Here is a 22,023-nt window from a genome sequence, read left to right as displayed (position 1 = left end):
TTGGACAGGTTAATGCCCCTTGTGAAGACTCAGTTTTCTCATCTGCAAAGTGGAGATCATCACATGCACTTTACAGAGTTCTTTGGAGGGTTTCATGAGGTGCTAGAGTGCCTTGCAGTGGTTTTCAAACTGCTCTGAAGTCTTGGGGCTGTTTGCACCTGTCTCAGGGCCACCATGGGAGACTAGGGAGAGAGCATGGGGCTCCAGACTCCTTCCCCGCTCCAGCCAGAGCAGCTCCACTTGTATCTGCTTTATATACAGGACTTTCCTATGAAGTTCCCTTTAAACAAAGGACTTCATGGCTCCAAAAAGTTGGAAAATCACCCCGTTGGCAGTGGTGTGCTGAGTCCTGATGCCTGGCACGGAGAAGGTGCTCAATCATCGTTTGCTCCCTGCTCTTTGCCAGCCTGCCAGGCCCGGGAGCTCACTGGGGGCAGGGTGCCGGCCTGGGGAGGAGCCTGGGCTCCAGGCACTTGTACTGAATGTGCCAGAGCAAGGCAGAGACAGACAACCAGGGGCTAGAGACTCCGGGATAGCCTCTGGGCAGATTCCTACCTGGAGTCTCTAGCTCCCACAGCAGTGCTGGGGAGAGCTGGGTGTGTGTGCGTGTTTATGTCCCAGTGTGCATGGATATAATGCTTGTGGGTATCTGTCTGTTGTGTCTATATGTCCCTGTGTATATGTGTGATCTGAGTTTTGTGTCTGCATGTATGCATGTGTCTGTGTATGATGATGTCTGGTCTTTGTGTGTGTGTGTGTGTGTGTGTGTGTGTGTGTGTGTGTGTGTCTCGGGTGTGAGGACTCAGCCCCTTGCCTTGTTTCCCTGCAACCCACCAGGAGGTTTGCATCACAGATCCTTCGCCTCCACCTCCAGTAGTCAGGATTGTCTGTTATCTCTGTTACCATAAGTAATTACCGTGGGTAATCACGAATAATCCAGCCCAAGGATCCTGGGTACCCTCCAGGGATCAAGACGTACAGCCTTAGAGGAGACTGTGGGGGAGGGGCTGGGATCCAGGAGCACCAGGGCTTGCCCTCGGGGAGCGCCGGAGACCCGTCAGCCTGATCAGATGTATATTGAGCTCCATTGTGTGCCACAGCCTTGGGTGAAAACACACACAGAGTCTGGACTAAAGGTTGGAGCTCCTTGCCTCCCTAAAGGTGAGGCAGTTGGCATCCAGTCCTGCCCTGCATTCATTTCCATCACAGTATTTACTGACTATGTGCCAGGCATTGTGCTAAGCACAGGGAGACAGTAATAAAGTTACTGCCTCTACAGAGCTCCCTGACCACCTGAGTGCAGCCTAGGATGTGCTCATGAGTTCACCGATCAGTCATCTCCCCATACCATCTGCCCTATTATGCGTTCTAGAATGCCCAGGATGGAGGAGGCCTTTTCGTCAGGAGCAAGGCTGGAGTGGAGCTATGCCAGGCCCAGAGCTGGCCCTGCGAGCCCTAAGCCAGCCAAGTCTCGCCCAGGCCAGCTGCCGTGGTGCAGGGGTGCAGGCGCAGACTGGCACAGGCGAGCACAGGCTGTCACCAGCAGGGGCTGGTCCTGCGAGGCACCAGCACATGGGGGAGTGGACTGCTGGGGGGTTCAGGGCACCTGGGGGAGCTGGCTGAATTGTCGGGCCCAGGAAACAAAGGGCCTGGGGGACAGCTGGGGGACAGAAGGCTGTGAGTGGGGCTCCAACACACGACAGGGTTTTCTGGGGTAAGGCCCCCTGCACGGAGCCAGTCAGAAAATAAAAGGTACACCCTCCACGCCAGAGTGCTGCCTATTGGGACGCCCAGCTCCTGGTCCTGAATTTCTCTCCTCTTCTCCCCAGTAATGGAGATTGGAGAGCAATGAGAGATTTGGCAACTTCCGATGGATGGTGGTAGGAAAGGAGAGTTTGGAGCCCAGCTGTGGGCAGAGACTAAGTGATTTATTATCAGCCTACAGGGTACTTGAGGAGCCCTTCAGGTCCCCGCTTGACCTCTATCCTATAAAACAGCACACTGGTTAACAGGGCAGGCTATTGGGTCAACCTGCCTGGTGCTGTCTAGCTAGCATACCCCTAATACAACCAACTAGTATAATCCTGGTTATCACAGTCATTTCTTAACCAGTCCCAGCCTCACTCTCCCATCTGCAAGAGTGGGATGAGAAGGGTAGGACCTGCTTCATGGGACTGCTGTGAGGTCAGTACCGTCACAGGCTCATAGTGAGTGCTCAGGAAAGATCAGATCTTAAAACTGAGAAATCTCACAGCCCTGTGTCCACAGCCACTGTAACTGTCTGGCTTACTTCTATACAGTCACAACATCCAGGTGGCACTCATATGTATTTAGGAGACTGACAAACCCACAATCTCCTGGGCAGGTGCCTCCCTCCTCTTACACCCCACAGGTGCAACAGTCATAGGTAAGCACTAGCACACCACCCCAGACTAGGGCACAAGGACACAGCCCCCATGACAGAGTTATACCTGGTACATGTGCTCAGGGGCTCACGCGGCCAGGACAGGTACTCCTTCTCAACCGCCCTCACCTCCTGCCTGGTGGGATCTAAGATCAGTACCCTTTCCTTTGCCTAAGACAAGAATTGCCCAGGAGGCAAGCACCATCATCCTCCAGGAAGGTCTGAACCATCCCCATGTCCCTCTGGTCAGTACAGGGCCCTGCGGTGGCGTGGGTGGGGGCTGCTAGGATCTCAGCGTGCCAGGCCAGGCAGCAGCTGGAAGGTGCGGGGTGAAGGATTGTGATTGAGGGGTCTCTGTGGTACCCTGAGCTGCAGACATCCTTAGGGGAGATATGCAGCCCCGTCCTTCCTTAGCCCCCTCTGTGTGCTGCTCAGCTCTGTCTGCAGGCTCTTTGTGACTGCAGCTGCTTCCCTGAGGCCCAGCCCTCGTGCTGACGTGCCCTCTGGGGACAGCTGTGGCTCCCAGGCTCATGGGTTTGTTTGAGCTTCTAGCATTGGGCAGGGGGGAGTCTGGCCCTTGATCTGAGCCTAGAGTCTTTGCCCCTGCAGGAGAGACCTACTCTAACAAAGAGACCCTATAAAGTAGGGAGTGGACAGAAGAGGAGAGGCTTCCGTCCTCCTGGGAAGCTCAGGATCAGGAGCCATCCACCCCCAGACCATAGGTGTTCCTACTTGCCTGCCCTGCTCTGTGTGTGGTGTAAAGCAGTGAATGAGTGCTTTAGAAGGATCCCTTTTTGAGATGCCAGGCATAAGAACAATGGTTTCAACTTGTTTCTGAAGAAGCAAATCACGAAGAAAATTTCCTCCTGCATTAGCAGAGCAGTTTCTGCATGTCCCCCCAACTCTGCTGCAAGGAGGCTCCCCCCAGTTCCTAGACAGCTTCCTCCAAGGTGGTTCAGCACTTAAGCCTGGTGGAGGTGGGGTCCAAACTGCTCTTCCTCTCAAGCTAGTTTCCTTTGGATTTGGGGTCCAGATTAGCTTCACCTCTTGGGCAGCACTGCAGGAAGGCTGTCCTCCAGCCAGGCACAGGGTGGGAGAACCCTTTGGTCCTTGAGGGTGGCAGGCACTGAGAAGATATGGGTTTGGGCTGGAGGAAACCCAGCAGGTTTGACTAAATGGGTGTGTGTGAGAGGCTGGCGTTGACTTCCCCATCTAAGTAGGGAACTTAATGGCTCATTAGGTAAGAAGGATGCTGAGATGTGTTTGGGCCTGAATGTGTCCTGGGATGGAAGATGTTCGGGTTTCGGATGAGAACATCACACACCTTGCTTTTGTTTGCATCCTCTTTGGTAAACAAAGAAACATGGGCTAATCTTGTAGCAAGGAATCATCAAACTGAAGAAAGCACTTACTCCAGGATGATTACCATCAGGACACAGAGCCCACAGAAACTCCCATAAACGTTCCAGTTTAGCAACAGCCTCTGGGGGGTTGGTCTAGATTGGGGTTGTGGTCCTGAGGGATGAAGGGGTGGCCAGCATGCATGAGGGAATGAAAAGGATGTCTGCCTTCTTATGGATTCCTGAGTCACATCCACCTTTTACCATTTGAAACAGGATTACTGGAAGTTGGAAGAAACTTACAGGGTCAACCAGCCCAACCTTTGCCTCTAGGCAGGACTCTCTAACCTTGGACCAGACCCCAGTTCTCCACACCATCCTTAGAGTCATCTGAAAGGAGACTGCCCCACCTCCTCATGGCTCACCCTTCTAGCCACGAAGTATCTCCTGCAGTCTAACTTAAGTCCCTCTGGCTTCCCTGGCATTTTCTTTGCTGTGGTTCTTCCTCCCCTGCGTATCAACCACCTCTTCTCCAACCCCCTGGTTCTGCCCTAGGAATCCCTCCAAAAATACAAATACCACCCACACTCAGGCTTAGAGATTGTCTTTGAAATACGCTTTCTCACCAACGTTTGGCTCGAGGAGGTTTCTGAAGAGGGGACTACGCATCCTCCAAACCACCCCAAACGCATTGCTTCCCTGGTAGCTTTAGAGGCAGAAAGGATGCCTTGGGGTCCTCTGTCTATGTACATGCTCCTAAGGCGTAAGTTTGGTCAGCCAGAGACGAGATGTGCAACCACCCCGTTGAACACAATTCCTTGGAGGTCCATCCCACATGTGTCTCTATTTGAACAACTGCTGGCAGAGAAGGTGCTGGAATGGAGTTGCATAAGGAATGAAATCTGGCAGGGGAAATGGTGGGCGGGGGGGAGGCCTAGGGCCGAAGCCGGTGGAGTACATGCGACCAGAGAAGGGAATGTGAGGAAAGAAGGAGTAGAGGAAGGAAGGAGAGTAAGAGAGAGCCGGGAATGAGAGCAGGCTCCCGGAGTCTGGGGCACTCATCTCCATGAGCAGTGTGCCTCTGCTTCCCTCACTGCTCATGGTGTCAGCACCGCGGTCTCTGCACCTGTGAGGCAGGTGGACCTTGGGTGACTTTGACATCATTGGCTCAGGGGCCCTTTCCTGTCTGTCTCACCTCCTGCCTCCCTCTTACTGGCTGAGGACTCCCACAGGCAATTAGGAAGGACTTCGACCTTGTGGCAAAAGCCCTGTCTGTGGTTCTGCAGCTTGGCTAGAAAGGGGTTAACTGGTGGGCACCGTGGGGAGGGGCTTGGATGCTGCTGTCTTTAAGGGGAGAGCTCCCTTCTCCCAAGGCCAGGAGTGAGGGCACCTGTTGTGACCTCCAGGCCATCTCCCTGCCCCACCCCCGGGAGGTGCTGTCACAGCAGCCTCTCCCACAGGTGGCCCACCTTTTGCTGCACTCGATCTCCAGTGGCTCATTCGGCCCCTCTGAGCGGGACCAGGAGGTAGAGAGACTTGGAGCCTAAGTGAGCTGAGGGGTCTTTGGCCAGACAGTTGGAAGAGGAGGCTGAAACTGTTGCCCAGACGAGACCAGAACATCACCTGTGCACTGGGTTTCTTGGGCTGTTCCTCCTCCCACCTCTTTCTGAGCAGAGGGAAAAGATGCTGAAACCCACCTTTCTCCAGGGCTGGGGCCATGGCATGCACAACCCCACTCCCTCCTGATCTCACTGGATCCCCCCACCCCTAGGACACAGGCTCAGCCCCCAGTGGTCTGGGGCTAGAGGGTGCCCGACTCCGTCTCCAAGTAGCAGCAGGACTCTCCCCTTCCGTAGGCACTGCCTCCTCCACGTCCTGCTGCTTCCCAGACCTGAGAGACCCTCTTGGAGAAGGTGACAGGATTCAGCTCCGGACACGTACTGGCTGGGGCTGCCCCCCACCTCTAGCCCATTACGTAAGCCCCACGGTGCTGGGCAGAAGGACTTCCCTCTCCTTCCAGAACCCCCCAGCTCTGCCCCCTCCCCTCCCCACACCACTCCGGCCCCAGCCCCTTTCCTTACTGGAAAGCCAAACTTTGTGCAAATCCTTCCCTCCCACCAGTGAGGATAGAGGGGAGGGATTTGTGGAGAAGCTAAGGTTGGGAGGGGGAAGGGAAGGAAAGGATTTTCAGCCTGGTGGCCCCAGCCTCTCGCCCTTTGGGATGTGACTGGCCTCAGGACTCTCCTCCCCGAGTCCCAGTTCCTGGACAGGCCTTTGCCCAAACTTGTGCTCCACTCTCCCCTCTCTCTTCCACAGCCTCCCCTCCGTCCAACTGAAGCAAGACTTTGCAAAGAGGTCACCCTGCAGAGGTAGAACCTGGGTAACCTCAAATCTGAGGACTCGGGCTCAATTCCATGCAGGGACTTCTGGGACAGGCCAGGGCCCAGGGCCTGGCCGTATGGACTGGTCCTGTCCTGGACCGGGTGCCTAGGGCCGGCCCAGGAGAAACTGCCCTCTCCACAGGCAGCTGCTACTGCCCGCTGGCCAACTCGAATTCCTGGACATCCTCCTGGGGTCCAGCTTTTCCGCCAAGCTCGGCCTGATAGAGCCCTGCGGGATGCCGCCCACGTAGACAGGGCGGAGGGGAGCCCCAGCACCCACCCTGAGGTAGACAGGGGCTGAGGGCAGAAGTCAGAATGGCCCCAACCTGCTAGCGTTCCTGTCCCTGTTCCCTCCCAAGTTACAAGGGGGATATTTACAGGAACTGAGCCGGGAGCCCTGGCCCATGACAACGCGCGGGGAAGCCCCTGGGTTGGAGGAGACAAAAGCGTTTGGCACTTACCTGGGGCGAGAGAAGGGTGTTGGCTGGGGCAGGTGGACGCTGCCCGAGTCGGTGAGCCAGGGCCGGCCGGGCCGCCAGCCCCTGGGCGGCCCTCCTCTGGGCCCTGGCGGCCTCAGCCACTCGCTGTCCGGGTGCGGCGGCGGCCGCGGCGGCGGTGGCGGGTGAGGGCGCGTGTGTGTGAGCGCGCCCGGAGCCACTGCAGCATCTCTGCATCAAGATGTGCTCCTCCCTCTCCCAAGCTCCGCTCACTGGCTGGCTCCGGTCCTCAGCCAACGCTCGGGGGCCCTGGAGATGGCTTCCTTCTGCCCCCCTCCCACCCCCCTTTCCGTCCCCACCCTCCTGGCTTTACCTCATTTGCTGTCATTTAAGGACCAGGGAGCGAGCCCAGCGCGCGTCTTCCATAATGCATGGGCGGCTCTTGGACAGGCCGCGGGGCGCTGTCTGGCCCGCCTGTCCTCCCGATCCTGCCCAGCCACACTTCTAGTGCCCAGGGCCGAAGGGGCAGGAGAGGGGCGGGGTGAGGAGGGAAAAGAAAGTGGCCCTTACTCCTCAAATCCTCGAGACCCATGGAGCCAAACCTCCTTGTTCCCCAGAAATCCTCTATCAGAGGAACAGATCCAAACCAGAAACCCCAGCTTGCTCTGTGGGGCAAGTGGGAGGGAGGGGCCGTCTCTGTTTCTCGGTCCACCCCATGTTCCTCTTCATTGTTTCCCTTGTTCAAAAGTAGTTTGAGCTTTTTGTCAAAATATCTAAATGTTAGAGGACATTTAAAAATACATAGTGAAAGTCCCTCAACCACTGCTCTTAATAAATTTAAGCACATGCCCCCAGGTTTATGATTTTCATGTATACAATTACATGGGTTATTAGGGTTATTTCACACAAAAGTGATAACATAAAACAGTAGGACTGGCAAAACACTTTTCACTGTGTAACTGATCTTGGACACTTTTGTGCATCAGTAGGTTTGGATCCAATCCCATTTTTAAGCAACCAGCAGTGCGATGTCATGAAAAATTCCCTGGATTAGGGGTCTGGGTGTCTGAAGTATTCTCTGGGCTCTGCAACCAACTGGCTGTGTGTGCTTGGCTGAGTGCCCTGCCCTCTCTGAGCCTCACTGGTACCTGAAGGGATTAAAAATGGACACAGTCCCGCCAGCTCTGAGATTCTAAGTGCTCACCCTTGTCAGCAATGCATTTCTCCTGCCCTGCTCCTGTCACGTGAGGGAGTGCCCAGGAAGGCTGTGGCCCGGAGGCGGAGGGACCAGCCATCTGCAGCACCAGTCGGCCCTGTCAGGCTGTCACTGTTGTCTCACCCCCCTCTGATCTGCCTGCTGTCCAGCTTGCACAGGCAAGATCGGTGAGCAGTCCAGCTGCTGCAACAGCTGGCAGGGCCAGGCCTGCCTCCCAGTTTTAAATGGCTATACCTGTCAAGCCTGGATCATGGCTCCGTGTCTCCCTGAGTGGAGAAGGTCCTGGGGACCTAGGCCAGAATGAGAGGATCTGGAAAAGGAGAAGGAGTCGGGGAGGTTCTGCTGCTCAGCCCCCAAGGCTGGAATGCCTGCCCAGTCCCCACATACGCTCCCCTCCCTTCCTTCTGAGCCCCTGCAAAGGTCTTGCCCAACTTGAGAGACAGTCTTCTTTGTTCCTGATGGGGAGGACTTGAATTTTGCTAATGATGTTTCTTAAATAACGTTGAATGTTATGTAGATAGACACATCAACCCCTTGCCAGGATATCTTTCCCTTCCTGCCCCTGCCCACGCTGTCCTTGCCTGTCTGTATGTCTGAGGGCTGGTACATTGGCTCTGAGCTCCTGAGGTGAACCTTGCTCTTTGACACCACTCAAGTTCGCCTGGGCTCCAAAGAGAGGCTCTGCAAGTTCTCTCCCAGCAGAAACCGGCAGGAACAGGTCCTTGCCAAGAAAAGGATGCTATGTCTGCTGCAGGGGACTGACGGGCCAGGAAATTGGCTGGCCCAGGAACCAACTGTCAGAAAATGCTTGCAAGGATTGCTCTAGACGGAGACAGCTGTCTTTGTGACTCTATTTTAGGACAGCTGCTACCCTGTGGTAGGAGCTGGCTCTCTGGGGAGGGTCATTAGCACAGGTGACTTGGGTCTCAAAGACTCAGATCTCAATGCAACCAGCATGCTCCATGTGGACGCTGGCAGACACAATAAGTGAAAACAAGAACATTTGCCAAGCCTAGACTTGGATGGGGAGACAGTTCCCAAAGTCTCATCTTCTCACTTGTCTGAAGCTCTCGGTGAAGTCTGGTATGAATGAGTCTGGGGGGATTAGGGGGATCTGCACCGCCAGGCCTTGAGGTGCTCCTGTTCCTGAGGAGAGAGTGGGGTGGGCATTTGGGGGTGCAGGCTGAGGTTTGCTCGTGGGGCCCATTAGCTTGATAATAACAGAAATAATATCTGTTTTGAATGCCTCCCATATGCCAGGAGCTGTGCTAAATGCGTTATCTGAATTACTCGCCCAAGAGGTCCATGTTCTTATTATCCTCATTTTTCAGATGCTGCTCAGTAAGAGTAAGGAACTTACTCAAAGGAAACAGTAAACGAGTGGAAGCCTGGGCATTGTGGCGAAACCCCATCTCAACAAAAAACACACAAAAAGTAGCCAGTGTGGTGGCACACACCTATAGTCCCAGCTACCTAGGAGGCTGAGATAGGAAGATCACCTGAGCCTGGGAGGGTGAGCCTGCAGTGAACTGTGATCGTGCCACTGCACTCCAGCCTAGATGACAAAGTGAGGGCTGGGATCGGCCTCCAGCATCCTGGCTTAGCCACCATGCTGTGGACTCCAGCTACCTACTGTCTGTTCTTTTGAGGTGGGCAAAATAGGGGGCAGAACAGTTTCTTCTTCTTTGATGACAGCCAGAGCCTAGAATCTTCAGTGCAGCTGACCATAAGGGCCGCCTCTCCTTTCTGTGGCCAATCAGTATGACTCCATGTCGTACTGGGACCCCATATGTCAAAGTTGAGTCCCCACAGACTTTTAAGGAGGGCAAGAAAGGGCCAGCTGAAGATAATCAGATGGCTAATCAAATGGCTTATAAATTTGTCTGCAAACATGTGGTGTTCCCTTGGTGGTGGTGGGTGGGGGTCAGAAGGCATTTTGAGGGCCACCCAACCCTGCCCCGACCATCAGCTTCTTCCTACTGTAGCTGCACAAGATTGATAGTAATGGAGTCCAGTGGGTCTCTAACCGATCAAGAAGGGACCTCTAGGCCCCGTCCCTGGGGACAAGTGGGAAGGAGATGAGACCCTGCCATGGCCCCAGGATGCTGCAGCTTTGCTCTTTCCTCACCAGTCCCCGCCCCACCTCTCCTCTCCTGGCCTCTTCAGCCACCAGCATCTTTGCCCAGACCCTTTTCCCGGGAGGCCATGTATTTATGGAGCAGCTCCTCTGCCTGGAATGTAGGGATCCAAGGGCCAGGGGATGCAGTCTTCGAAGTGCCAGTGACCTTTTTGGAAGCAGTGTGACAGTGGTAACAGGACCGTCCATCCACAGCTCTGGGGAAGACTGATATGGCCGTGAGGCAAAGCTCTGCAGACAGACCCGTTTGACACCCAGTCCTGCTACCGAGCAGCTGTGAGGCCATGGGCGAGCTGCATACCTCTTCACCCAGAATGTGGGGATGAAGACACACACCTCACTGAGCTGATGTGAGTGCTGAATTACACGTGAAGTATCTAGCGCAGCAGGTGCTCGGAAAATGCCAGGATCTCCCTTGTGGGATTTAGCCTCCCCCTCCTGTAAAACAAGGATATGAGGCAGAACAGGAAGGGCTGCAAGTAGTTGGGGTGGCTCTGGATTTGTAGTCAAGAGAACTGGACTGTGTCTCAGCTCTGTCACTCCTACCTGGATGACACTGGGCAGGTAACAGAATGACACTTAATTGCCCAGAGAATCCATTTCTTCATCAGTAAAATAGGAATGACCCTACTCTTATCTAGGATGGTAGTGAGGATATGTGAATTAAACATAATGGTTTTTTAAAAGCACTTTGAATTACAAGGTGCCATATCAAATACTGATGGTCATTCCCTCAGCTATGCAATTCAGAAAGTAGGGATTATCTCATCACTCCATATTCTCCCAGTCTCCCACCCTCCTGCTTAGCACTGTGCCTGGTGCATAATGGAGACTCAATAGATATTTGTTGACTGGGTGAATGAATGAAAGAGAATAGCTATAGTAAACATTCAGAGGATGAGGAGAGAGGGAGGTAGGATGTGGGTGAAGGTTTCAGTGGGGGTGGGTGGGTGCATCTTGAATTGAGCCTGGATGGATGGAGAGGAGGTGGGGAATACGTTTCTGGCATAGGGGCATGTGGTGTTGCAGGAGCCAAGAAGTGGGGCCTGGGAAGAGCATGATTTGTGTAATGCCTGGAGGAGCCCAGTTGACCTAGCAGCGGTGCTGGAAGGAAGATCTCAATGCCCTGTCTGCATTTGCCTTCCTAATTTCACATGAGGGCCCACAGGGGTCTGTGGCCCGGAGGGGCCTAATTATTCTCTTTGCCATTTCAACCTGGAGCTCTTGCAGTTCCTTTTTCAGGCTTATAATAGATGATGCTAATGTCATTATTAATATTTAATAGTAATGATGCTAATAATGCCCTGCATTTATGTGGTCTCTCCAAAGAGCTCAAAGAACCCTGAGTTCTTTTTTTTATGAAACAATTTGGCTAGTGTGGAAGGTGGGAGGGCAGGAGGGCAGGGCAGTAGAGAGGGACTGAGTCACAAAGAAACCAAAGCCAGAAGGGTGAAATGATTGGGCCAAGGGCACAGAGCAGTGGGGGTGGAGCTGGGCTAGGACTGGGTCTGTGGGTTCCCTGCCTGGAGCTCTGTCCTTGACTCCCCCAGGTCATCTGGGTTTAAGGAAGATGTTCCTGGTGGGGGCATCTTTTGGACCTGGTAAGAGCCATGCCATCCAGAGGATATGAGAGAACAGTCTTGGGGGCACCTATGACCCTGGAAGTGGCCTGGGCTGAAGAGCAGATAACCTTTGGCTCTGTCTGTCCTTTACTAAGCCTGCCCAGGGTGGCTAATAGGGAGCCATGGAACATGGGAGGTGGAAAGGGTAGGCGGGGACACTGGAGTCCTTTACTAGATTCTGCAGGCCTCCCTGAGCCTTAGTCCAGACCCCTATTTTCCAGGATCTCTGGGTGTCTGATGTACAACCTCTTGGAAGCAGTTTCAATCAGCCCACGTCAGTGTGGAATCTCGGGGCTGCTGTATAGCGTTACACAAGGAGCTCCTCCATGAAGAGCAATGTCAGTGGTGCCCCCAGGAAGGAGACAGTGCAGAGTGGTTGGAAGGCCTTGGAGTCAGACAGATCTTGATTCCAATTCCACCCACCTTATTGATTGGCTGTGTGACCATAGGCTTCTAAGACTCAATTTCATCGTCTGTAAAGTAGAGGAGAGGCTCTGCTTCAAAAGGCTGTGTGGATCAGCCATGGTGGGATACACATACATGTTGGACAGTAGTGGAGGAGGGAGCGGGCATTTCAAGGTTCTGGCATCAGTGGAGGGAGTGTCCAGTGTGGGTGATGCCAGCAGTGGCGTCCTGGCTGGACGTTGCCCAGATGTGACCTCAGCCTGTCTCTGCTGGCTGGTCTGTGTTGGCTCCTGCCAATTTCTCAGTCGACTTCTTTAGTCTTTCCATTGATTCTATGATCGACTTGATAGCCTTCTGGTGAATTCCATTTCTGTTTACAATGGCCAAAGTCTATTTATGCTGCCTGCAACTGGGAACCTAGACTGATTCAGGACTGAAAGCTTCTAGCATGGTGTTTGGCACAAAAGATGTGCTCAATAAACGATAACCAGAAATTGTTAGAAAATATTGTATTCATCCATCCTGATACCTTGTATCAGATATCGCACCAAGTGCTGGGGATACAGAGGAGAATAAGGCACAGTGAGTACTCGTGAGGAGCTCACAGTTTAATGGTGGGACTGACGTGTACAAATAATCAGAATCCAATCCTGTGAATGCTCTAACCCAAGTTGGCACGAAGCATCATGGAGGGGCATCAGCCTTGGCCTAGTGAGGCTTGGGAGTGAGAAAACATTTTAACTGTGTCTTGAAGGAAGACTCTGAGTTTATCAGGTAGACCAGGTGTTTGTGGTACGAGCTGGAGGAGGCAGGGAAGAGATGGTGCCAGGAAGAAGCAACAGCTTGTGCAAAGGTGACGACAGTGTGGCAGATTTGAAAGGGAGTTGGTCAGCATGCCTGGTGTTGAGGGTGCAAGGAAGGGGTGAGGCTGGAGTGGTAGGCTGGGGCCAGTCCATAATGAGCATTATAAGCCCTTGGGGCCTTTATTAAGCTCAATGGGGAACTGTTGGAAGGATCTGAGGATGTAAGCAACACCTGCAAGGCTGAGACTTGTGCTTTGAAGAGTCTACTGTGGGGTGGCAGGGAGGGTGGAGTGCACAGAGCAGACGCCTACCTGGAAGTGGGAAGCCTGACGAGTCAGGCATTGCAGCAGGTGGTAGATGAGGTGACAGAGACCTGGAAGGGTCCTTCGACATGCAGCTCAGACCTGTGCTGGCCAGCCACAGGTCTTCACTTGGATGTCCATGGGCCTCTCATGTCACCACAGGATATTCGAACTCCCACCTGTGATGGTCAGTTTTATGGGTCAACGTGGCAAGTCTATATATAGTACATGGTTATTTAATCAAACATGAATCTAGGTGTCGCTGTGAAGGCATTTAGTAGACATGGTTAACATCTTCAGTCAGTTGGCTTTAAGTAAGATTATTCTCGATAATGGGGGTAGTCTTCATCCAATCAGTTGAAAGGCCTAAGGAGCACAGAGGTTTCCCTGAGACATAAGCAGTTCTGCCCCAAGCCTGAAGCATCAGTTCATGCCTGAGAGTTTCCAGGCTGCTGGCTTGCCCCACAGAAAACTGACTTGCCAGCCCCCAAATTGTAAGTCAAATTCTTGAAATAAACTTCATAAGCCCAATCATAAACCCTGATTGATACACACTTTCACCCTGTCTATCTGCTCCTCCTGGGTTCCTTGCTGTCTTAGTAACTTGGGCTGCTAACAGAATACCATAGACTGGGTGGCTGAAACAATGGAATTGTATTGCTCACAGTTCTGGAGGCCGAAAAGCCCAGGATCAAGGCATCAGCAGACAGTGTCTGGTGAGGGCTCCCTTCCTGGTGTGCAGATGGCCGTCTTCTCATTGGATCATCACATGGCAGAGAGCAACAGAGCAAGCTCTCTTGTGTCTTCTTATAAGGGCACTGATCCCATTCACAGGAGGTCCACCCTCATGACCTAATTACCTGCTAAAGGCCCTGCCTCCTAATGGTATCACATTAGGGGTTTACGTTTTAACATATTATTTTGGGGGGGACACCTGCCCTCATGAGTGGCACCCTCCAGACTTTTCCATCTTCTGTGGCTCCGATCTCTTCTCAACCCCACCCCCAAGTCCTGCCAACCACTCAGGCCTGCTGACTCTGTTGCCCCCGAAAGGCCTCTCCTATGCATCCTCTGCCTTCCCAGCCTTCCTCCCAGTCTTAGTTCTGACCCTGCCTAGTTTTCACCTGCATTCTTATGTCCTCACGAGGCCTTCCAGTCTCACCACTCCCATTCACTCTCCAGATCTGCAGTCAGAATGAGCTACCAAAAATGCAAATCAGATCGAGTTACTCTCCTGCTAAAAATTCTCCAGCATCTCTTGCCTCCAGGTAAGATTCCAGGCTCCTTCCCATGCCACACAGGGCTCGTTGGGATAGTGTAGTTTGATCCTTCCTCAGTCTACCTTCTTCTCTTGTCTTCTCCTGACTTACTCCAGCCTGATTGACCCACTTGCCATTTCTGGAAGGGGCTGGACTCTCTCATTTCACGCTCTTTGTGCTGTTCCTTGCTTGTAATAGCACTCTTCTGTCTTATGTATACCTGGTTAAATTCCCCTGGCTCTCAAGATGTAGGCCAGCAGTCTCTCTCCAGACACGCTCTCGGCTCTTCCTGTAGATGGTAAGTGACCCTCTGTAGTGCCCTTATCCTTTCCTAGGCATCCTGCTTACTAATCTCTATGCAGATGGAGTGTCTCCACCACTGCATCTTATATCTTTGTACCCTGAGCAAAGTGTCAAAGGCCCGATATATATTTGGGGTTTTTTTCTGTTGGTTTTTTGAGACAGGGTCTGGCTGTGTTGCCCAGGCTGGAGTGCAGTGGCTCGATCTCAGCTCACTACAACCTCCGCCTCCTGGGCTCAAACCATCCTCCTACCTCAGCCTCCCAAGTAGCTGGGACTACAGGCATGCACCACCATACCTGGCTGATTATTTGTTTTTTGTAAAGAAATTTGTTTTTTGTGAAGACAGGGTTTCACCATGTTGCCCAGGCTGGTCTCAAACTCCTGCGCTCAAGTGATCCACCCATCTCAGCCTCCCAAAGTGCTGGGATTATAGGTATGAGCCACTGTACCCCGCCCACTAATACATATTTGTTAAATGAATGGATGAGTGCGTCATTCTGTTCCTCTCTGGGGGTTCACAATGGAGGTAGACAGGTCCATGTTGGGGCACAATTGGCTACTTCTGTCTCCACCCTGGGTGCCCTGGAAGCAGGAGCAGTACCAACCTAAGTAGAACCAATTATCCCAAGCAGATGCAGAATTGCACCAGGGCACACAGCATGGAGAGGGGAGCATGAGCCAGGTTTCACTCTTTATTCACCACCTCAGCCAGGTGTCATCATGCAGGGCCCATCGGAGAAGCTGTCCACCAGGGTCAGAGGATGAGCCCGAGCTGGCAGAGGCTATGAGGTGGATGCAGACCTCCCTGGGAGGTAGACTGAGGTCCAGGTCCACCTTTCTGGATACCCAGGGTGTGTGTGGTCTGTGCTCAGAAGGGTCCCATGCTTGGTTTAATGCTCTTCTGCCGCTGTCTTGGAATTTACAATAACTTTTGAACAAGAGGCCTAGTATTCTCACTTTGCACTGGACACTGCAAGTTATGTTGCTGGTCCTGCTGAGGTCAGTGGGGTTGCCCCACTGAAAACAGTACCTGGAGTTACTGGGCCAAAGAATGATCCTCCTCCCTGTCCTAGAGGACGAGTCCTCCATTCGCAACTTCAAACCCTTCCCTTGGCTTTCTTAATCTCCTAGGAGCCGGTCAACAGGGCCCCAGGTGTTTCGATCCCTCTGAGATCCTGTAAGCCAGCGGCATACAGTGTGCTAAGAATGCATTTTACATTTTTAAATGGTTGAAAAAATCAGAAGATGTCGTGACACACGAAAATCATATGAAATTCAAATTTCAGTGTTCATAAATAAAGATTAATTGGAACACAGCCACGCTCATTCATTTATGTATTGTCTGTGGCTGCTTTTATGCCACACCGGCAGTTGAGTAGTTGCAACAGAGGCTGTATGAAGATATTCATTCAACAAAGCTGAAGATATTTACTATCTGGCTCTCTACAGAAAATGTTTGCTGATCCCTGGTTTAAGCCATCCCTCTGTCACCTGCAGCCTAGGAATCAGAAACCAGGGGGATGCCAGTCACTGACACTTAGGTGTTGGGTTTCTTTTTTGCCTTAGCTCAGTGGTTGTCGACCAGGGAGCCATTTGGCAAGGTCTGGAGGCATTTGTAGTTGTCACAATAGGAGTGTGTGTGGGGTAGAAGGTGTGTTGTTGATGTCTAGTGGGTAGAGGTGAGGATGCTCCTAAGCATCCTGCAGCTCCCAAGAAAGCCCCCACCACCTAAGAATTACCCAGCCCCAAGGATCCCCATGCTAAGGCTTAGGGTAGGGCCAGGCCGGACTCCCAGTGGGTCTTAGGGGCTGGGGGACCAGCCAGAACTTCTCTGCTTTGGAATTAATTGAGCACTGCAAAGACTGTGTGTGCACTGAGGGAGGGGGCCCTGGGAAGGACCAAGCATGAGTCTTCTCCCTTCCTTGGCACCTTGTGGTTCCTATACCTGCTAGGGGCCCTGGGCAGGCCTCAAATGGAAAACAGCCACTTTCCCTGCAGTCTCCTAAGGTACAGGATAGGTGTCCGTCTGCTTGGCCAGGTGAGCTTGACCCTGGGAGGGGAGATGGTTATCGAGGCTGCCAACCGTGGTCCTAGGAAGGGGTGCCAGGAGCCAGGGATGCAGAGAGGGAACTGGAGGTGCCCCTAGGGGACCAGGTGAGCAGGGTGTCCAACTCAGGTGGAAGGAGCGTGAGGCTGGGAGAGCCTTGAGGAAAAGCTGGCACGGCTCCCACCCAACCTTCTGGAGAGTAAGAAGAACAGATGCTGTGGCTGTCAGATGAGATGCTCCTGGTACTTTGGGAAATGGCAGAATTAACAAAAGGACAGTTGCTTTCAGGGAACACAAGCAGGGGTGCAGTGTGTACAGCTGGGCTGGCCTCTGAGGACTCCTTTTCCTTGAAGGGCAAGGAGCAGGGGTCCTCTTGCCTGGCCTTTGGGCTGGTTTAGATTGGGGTGGTGGGGAGGGAGGATGGAGGCCGAGTCATCGGGCCTGGGGACAGAATGGGGTCAAGTTAGAGCCAGAGCCAGGCCCAAGGCTGCACATAGCTTGGAGTCTCGTAAATGGCAAGGCTGTCTGGAGGTAGTCTCATCTATCCCTCTGCCTCTGGGTCCAGCCTCAGCAGATGGCATCTTGCCGGTGGAGGACCCAAGCAGAGGGGCCCTCAGCAGGAATGAGAATTCATCAGCTGTTACATGCAAAGCCCCCAGAAGAAGCAGACAGTTCTCTTTGGAAGCTGCATGGACAAAGAGGCACGTGCGGGAGGCTTCTGCAGGGAGCCTGCCCCTTCTCCTAGCGGAGAGTGGGCAGTGAGAGTGATGGGGGCGGGGCACGGTGGCTCACGCCTGTAATCCAAGCACTTTGGGAGGCTGAGGCGGGTGGATCACGAGGTCAGGAGATCGAGACCATCCTGGCTAACACGGTGAAACCCCGTCTCTACTAAAAAATACAAAAAATTAGCCGGGCGTGGTGGCAGCCGCCTGTAGTCCCAGCTACTCAGGACGCTGAGGCAGGAGAATGTCGTGAATCCAGGAGGTGGAGCTTGCAGTGAGCTGAGATCATGCCATTGCACTCCAGCCTGGGCAACAGAGCGAGACTCCATCTCAAAAAAAAAAAAAAAAGTGATGAAAGTGGTGTGGCCTCATCCTGAATGACCTGGAGGAGAGGCGGGACATTGTGATTAGCATTGTGTGGCTAGAGAAACTCAGGAAGACTTGGCATAGACTAGGCTAGCTGGGTCCCACTTAGAGGCAGGAGGATTAGACTCCATGCTCCTAAAATCCATTAAAAGAATAGGAAAAGAGAAGGAGGATATGCGATTGCCCGTGTGGATGGTTTTAATTGCAATGCAGAACTCATATAGACTCAAAGAAAACTCTTTCTAATGCTGAGATGTGGGATGACAGATAGGAGGCCGGGGGTTGTGGCATCTTTCCCAGGACCTGCCTGCCAGGTCTGGTGGCCACGGGCTGGCTAAAATTCCCCTGGCCAGGGGCGTTGGGGGCACAGCTTTGTCCTTTCTGGCAGACCCAGAGCTTCCTTGCTCCTGGAGCTGCAGCAGCTGAAGTATGGGGTGGGAGATGGGGCGGGGGAGCCGGGACTACCCTGCCCTCTGGAGGCCCTGGGCATTAGCCCAGAGAGCCTTCAGCTGAGGAGGCCGCTTGCCTGTCTGCAAAGTGCACTGGCTATGGGTTAAGCCCATAACTGGAAGGGTGGGCAAGGCCAGAGGGCAGGGGACAGCAGACAGCTCGGAGGGTTCATGGCCTCATTTGCTGGAGTGTCATCCCTCTCCCTGTCACAGGTCTCTCCGGGGCCAGCTGACAGATGCGCCCTGGAGGAGAGCGGGGGGCCTCCTCCCCATGGCCGGCCTCCCCTCTCTCCTACCCCCTTTCCTGCTGGCTTTCCCTGAAGCCGCTGCATTGTTAGCTGCAGGCCTCTGGGGACAGACTTCAGATGGAGGGGAGCGGGTGTGTGTTTTGTTTTGTAGGAGGGAGTCTCTGAACCAAGAACCTATTTGGCTAATGAAGTCGTAATTACTCCCGGGCTCACTAATAGGATGAAAGCTGGGGGCTCACTGAAAAGCCACTGATGGACCTGCGAGAGTGGTCTGAGGGCTCTGAGGAGGGGCTGGAGAATGGGAAATGGAAGGAGGTGCACGTCGGGGTTAGGGAGGGGGAGGAAAGGGGGCATAGAGGCCCTGGTCTGGAGTCTGCCTGCTTCTGGGAACCAAAGTCACACCTACATATTCCTCAGCTTAGCATTGGATGAACTGCCTGAGATTTGCCTTCCTGCCTGTGCTTGCCTTAAACTTTCCCCAACTGGCCACAGCCCCAGCTGCCCGCTTTCATAGGAGGATAGGGGGCTGTGGAGGGTCTGGGGCAGCTGAAAATCCCAAATGATTGCTCTTTGGCTTTGGAATGAGTCTATTTCTAAGTTTGTGTATTTTTTCCTCCCAGAAAAGCCCTCAGCTCTTTCAGATGCGGTCTGGTGGCTGTCATTTGAAATGTGAGTCTGCTTTCTCTGAGGACGCATTAGCTCATGTGGAAGGTGGGGTGGTACATTTGCTGTGCGCTGTGGGAGCCAGTTTTGGATTTAGCGCTTGATGTGTGGAATCTGTAAGACAAGGGGAGTGGACCTGGGCTCACTCCAGCCCTGACATTCCATGGGTCTGAACCACAGGCACATAACTGAGAGGGGACTGGGGGCTCTCCTGGGGCCCTGGGTGGGCCCTGTGCACGTCCCCCGCAGTTAACTGGCAGCCTCACCCACGCCAGCCACGCCAGGGCACGCCCTGCAGAAAACTTGGGAAGGAGGTTGATGCAGTGATTTGGAAGGAAAGATTTTCTGTGTGTTTTTTGCTTTTCATGGAGATTGTTGCTGGGACTTGGTAGGGAGAAGGATGGAAGACGTCAGCTTCTCTGGGCCTCAGGGCTGACTGCATTGATGTTGGTCTTTACCAGACCATCCTTCCCTGAGGAGGGGTGTTGTCAGCGTTGAGAAGGAAGGAACCCCGAATGCCTATGGCCTGGAATAAGCTCTAAGCTTGGGAGTCAGGCTCCATATCTTGGAGTAAAATGACCCCAGGGAGGTAACTGCATCCACGTCCACGGGGACTGGTGCTGTGGGGCTTGTGGAAAGGACGTTGGCTGAGTCCTGTCCTGGGGTCATTCTCTCTTGGGACAAACCCAGGACCTTGGACATCCAGCCTTATCCTCTTCTGCCACATGGGTTGTCGGGTGAGTTGAGGGTCATGCTGTGTCCTAACAGCCAGGCTGGAGCTAGAAGGAGCGGGAGGGAGGGAAGTGAAGGATGGACTGTCCTTTCTGATGAATGAGGGTGGGTTGCTGGGCTTTAACGGGAGACAAGAGCACTTAGGGGACTTGGGGAAAGTTAATTAATGGGGCTGTAGTGTGAACCCCAGCTCTCAACACTTATCACTGGCCCTTACATCCAGCCACCTGGAACCTGGTAAACTTGCTTTTAGGATGGGAAATATTCCCTGCCCCCTCCGCGCCCCAACGCCAATACTCCACGGACTAAACCACTAGCTAGGCAATAAATACAGTAATGCAGACAGCTTGAATACAAATGGGATCTGGTTACCCTGCAGGGACCGCTGGGTCCCAAAGATCAGTCAACATGTATTTATGGACCCCCCCACACCATGTGTGAGGCACAGGACTGGGGGACACAAAGGTACAAGAGGCATGAAGTACTGGCCCCGCCCTCCACAGGTTTGCAGCCTGGCCAGATACAGGAGAAAGTTCCTGCAATATCAGACAAGTCCCTGCTGGAGGAGCAAGAAGATTGAGAAACGCTCTCAAGAGAGACAGCCCTATGGGCCAAGGGGATTATGAGAAATGGATTTGAGCCTGCTTTGAAGGATGGGGAGGATTTTCGAAGGAGGGTTTTGAGTCTGGAAGAACATTTGGGTAGACAGCAGAGGGGAAAGTGTAAAGTGATTCATTCATTTATTTAAATTTAATACATTATTATATAGTACTTACTATGCCTCAGACACTTCACATTTCAATTGATTTGATCCTTACAACAACCTACAAAGTAGCTACAATGACAACCCTTATTTTGTAGATGAGGAAACTCAGGCAAAGAGAGGTTCAGTCAGTTGCCTGAGGTCACACAGCTAGTGCCTGACCTGTCTGCAGAGACCTGGCTCTTACTTGGTACTTAGGACACATTTGGAGAAAGCTGAGCGCCTGTGACTTTGCTGCCCCCTCATCACGTGACCACGAGCTGCCTGGCACCTACAACCTTCTCCTGGGCTCTCTTGGGACATTCAGGAACCTGCACGTCCTGCTACCCAGAGCGGAGGAGGGGGCGAATGGTTGCGGAGGCATGTTGGAGAGTTGGCAGAGGCTGCTCTGGCATGATGCCTTTGAGACACAGGCACCAGGGCTGGTTCTTCACAGGGAGGCCCATTCATACCCCAAGCACAGTAGTGAAAGTGGAGGTTTTTTAGTCAGACTGAACTGGCAGCTAGTTCTGGCTTTGTCATTTACCTTGGGCAAATTATTCTGCTATTTGGGTGGGGTGCAGTGGCTCATGCCTGTAATCCCAGCACTTTGGGAGGCTGAGACGGGTGGATCACCTGAGGTCAGGAGTTTGAGATCAGCCTGGCCAACATAGTGAAACCCCGTCTCTACTAAAAATACAAAAATTAGCCAGGTATGGTGGTGAGCGCCTATAATCCCAGCTACTTGGGAGGCTGAGGCAGGAGAATCGCTGGAAACCGGAAGGCGGAGGTTGGAGTGAGCTGAGATCATGCCACTGAACTCCAACCTGGGTGACAGAGTGAGACTCTGTCTCAAAAAAAAAAAAAAAAAACATTATTCTGCTATTTGGAGTCACAGTTTCCTCATGCATAACAGGATGTAAAGCTACCTACGTCAAAGGGCTGGTGTGCAAGCTAAAAGAGAGCATTTGCATAAAGTGCACATCACTGTGCCTCACGCAGTTGGTTTCAACAATATTCATTTCCCTTCTCCTCTTAAGTCACTTAAATGTAAATGTGTTGTGACCCAAATACCATCTGCTGCCTTCTTGCCTCTTTGACAGCAATGTATAAACAGCTCAGTTCCCTGCCAATTCCATGGACTGTGAAAGTCCAAGCCCCCCTTGCAAATTTTGCTAATTCCTGGGAGTTGGTTCATGCTCTGATCCCTCTATTCTTCTGCAGTCTCTATGCCCCGCATCAATTTGGATGTAAAATCCAGCAACTTTGCTAGCTTGCATAAAACATCCATTCACAAGAAGCAAATTCACAAATGTAGTAGGCTTGATTGCCAATTCGGGGGACTTGAAGAAGGGTCACATCCAGGCATACACAGCTTTCTCAGTGTGTCCCTCTCATCTGGGGGCCTCAAGTATGATGTCTGCATCAGCATCACCTGGAGGGTT

At 52.9% G+C, this 22,023-nt stretch overlaps 1 protein-coding gene across 3 annotated transcripts in view; it reads right to left on the bottom strand.

The window, feature by feature from the left end:
- Window positions 1–6,765, bottom strand: part of CNTN2 (contactin 2) — a 34,562-nt gene extending 27,797 nt beyond the window's left edge. Inside the window, exons 1-2 of one of the 3 annotated variants that reach the window (XM_015448879.4) lie at window positions 6,587–6,765; window positions 5,214–5,410 (exon numbers count right to left, since the gene is read on the bottom strand). The gene's annotated coding sequence lies outside the window, so the exon portion shown is untranslated. The remainder of the gene's footprint in view (window positions 1–5,213; window positions 5,411–6,586) is intronic. The other 2 variants (XM_065540498.2, XM_005540570.5) reach the window with 2 other exon arrangements.
- Between the last annotated feature and the right edge of the window lie 15,258 nt (window positions 6,766–22,023).

This window comes from Macaca fascicularis, chromosome 1 (genome assembly GCF_037993035.2).
Source record: "Macaca fascicularis isolate 582-1 chromosome 1, T2T-MFA8v1.1".
Lineage (NCBI taxonomy): Eukaryota > Metazoa > Chordata > Mammalia > Primates > Cercopithecidae > Macaca > Macaca fascicularis.
Note: the sequence above shows the minus strand (reverse complement) of the source record. Positions and strands in the feature narration are given on the sequence as shown.